This window comes from Mesoplodon densirostris, chromosome 15 (assembly GCF_025265405.1).
Source record: "Mesoplodon densirostris isolate mMesDen1 chromosome 15, mMesDen1 primary haplotype, whole genome shotgun sequence".
NCBI classification, from domain to species: Eukaryota; Metazoa; Chordata; class Mammalia; order Artiodactyla; family Ziphiidae; genus Mesoplodon; species Mesoplodon densirostris.
The window spans coordinates 29,292,700-29,294,907 of NC_082675.1; the positions used below are offsets into that span (position 1 = coordinate 29,292,700).

At 40.1% G+C, this 2,208-nt stretch overlaps 1 pseudogene; it reads right to left on the minus strand.

The window, feature by feature from the left end:
• Nucleotides 1-276: 276 nt before the first annotated feature.
• Nucleotides 277-1,406, minus strand: LOC132502891 (S-adenosylmethionine decarboxylase proenzyme-like; annotated as a pseudogene).
• Nucleotides 1,407-2,208: the final 802 nt, after the last annotated feature.

Below are 2,208 nucleotides of genomic sequence, written 5' to 3' on the forward strand. Positions count from 1 at the left end.
CCTGGAGAAAAATTACACTGTGCATAAACCAAACTGAGTTGTTTTCACAAGTGTTGTAAAGTTTCATATAGTAAGAGGTTTTTTCTACATGCACTTCAATTTCACAGCAAGAGTGGCACAGGATACCTAAACGCAGAAGACAGCATTCATGCAAGATATCTAACTCCTTGATATAATAATGCATACAAATCAAAATGATTACACTATCATTACATCTAGGGTTTTCTGCAACTACAAGGTGGTGGTTATGGAAAGCAGGGCCCTTGGTATCAATATCTAAAAAGCAGCCACCACCTTCTTCTATGTGTGTTCTCTTTTTGAGTTTTTTCTTCATTTTTCTTAATCAACTCTGCTGTTGTTGCTGCTTCTTAGCAAAACTGGTAAAAACAAAATTGTAATCATTGAACATAGCGCTCTGGCAATCAAGACGTTTAAAACCTTCAATATTCTGGGGCGAAGAAAGCACTGTGCAACATTTAGAACTCTGATTTACAAACAGGGTGGTCACAAATTTTCCTGGCTTGAAGACTTCCACAACTTTCCTGATCAGGTCATCATAGGAGGTCTGACTTAAGTTTGTTTCAGAGCTAACATAAGAAAATTCTGGTTCTGAGTGATGTGAATAGTCCAATAAGTTCCATCCGATTCCATTCCATTCATTGAATACCCACAAGGATTGAACAGTGTGGCATCAATGACAGAACCTGGTATCAGGTCATGAATTCCTCTCACGAGTAACATCATCCTTTGCAGTAATACCACCTTTCATGTAGAACTGTTCCATAACTGCTGGGTCAAGCTCACTCATCAGAATTTCCAGGGTTTGATCTGGCTGATTGATTACCCAACTCTCTGGGAAATCCAAAGTACAAAAGTACCAACAATCAGAATTCATGCGTCCCATATAATATGTTGCTCCATTTGGGAAAATTGCATTAAGAAACTCTATTTCTTCCTGGAAATTCCAGTGTGGGTACCCTTGGTGAGAAGGCTTCATGAAATTCTTACAAGAATAAAAGAAGCTTTGAACTGAGTCAAACCCACTGTAATCCCTAGCAAGTTTCAACAGGGGAACCAGGGCTTTCAGCAAGAGGGTGGTACAACATGTCTTCAAAATGAAATGTCTCTTGGAGACGAACATGCTACTCTCACTGAGTACATAAGCTTCCTGCTTGTCAGTTTTTGTCACACTTATGATTGAACATTGCACATCCTTCAAAAGTATGTCCCACTCGGATCTTGGGATGGTGCGAAGATCCCCAGATCCTTGGTTTGCGTCGGGTTGCTGCCTGGAGAACCAAACCTCCAGCAGCTTCTCGGTCCCTTCGAAAAAATGTGCAGCTTCCATCACCGTGAGACCAGCAAACAACCAACCACCACAGAAAATCAACTAAATTAAGCCTCTTCTCCCGCCACTGCCGCCGCCGCTGCGGATTGTTCCAGCTGTGTTACTAAAGTTCAGGTTCCTTTTTTGCTGTAATTTTATATTAACTTTTTTTTTAAAGTGGTTAATAAAATTTTCCCGGCTTTATTTTGTGTGTGTGTGTGTGAGTGAAAGTTGAACGTGAGTCTGCTGGAAATAAGAGGCAGATACAGCTCCGTCTCTTGTAGTCCACTGTTTCCCTGTTAGAGAGAGTAGAGCGGAGCGCTAGCTAATGTCGCCGGCCATACCGTGGGAGTGATCATGTGATTTAAAAAAAATCATTCTATTAACGTGATGTATTACATTCATTGATTTTATTATGTTGAACCAACCTGACATTCTGAGGTAAACCCCACTTGGTCATGGTGTATAACCCTTCAAATATGATGTTGGCTTTGGTTTGCTAGTATTTTGTTGAGGATTTTTGCATGTATATTCATAAGGGATATTGCATTATCTCCAAATACAGTCACATTGGAAGTTGGGGTTTCAAATATGAATGTTGGGGGCAATCTACAGATTTAATGTGATCCCTATCAAATCACCCATGACATTTTTCACAGAACTAGAACAAATGATCCTAAAATTTATGTGGGACCATAAAAGACCCAGAATTGCCAAAGCAATCCTGAAGAAAAAGAACAAAGCAGGAGGCATAACCTTCCCAGACTTCAGAAAATACTACAAAGCTACAGTAATCGAAATAGAGTGGTACTGGCACAAAAACAGATACATGGATCAATGGAACAGAACAGAGAGCCCAGAAATAAACCCACACACCTACA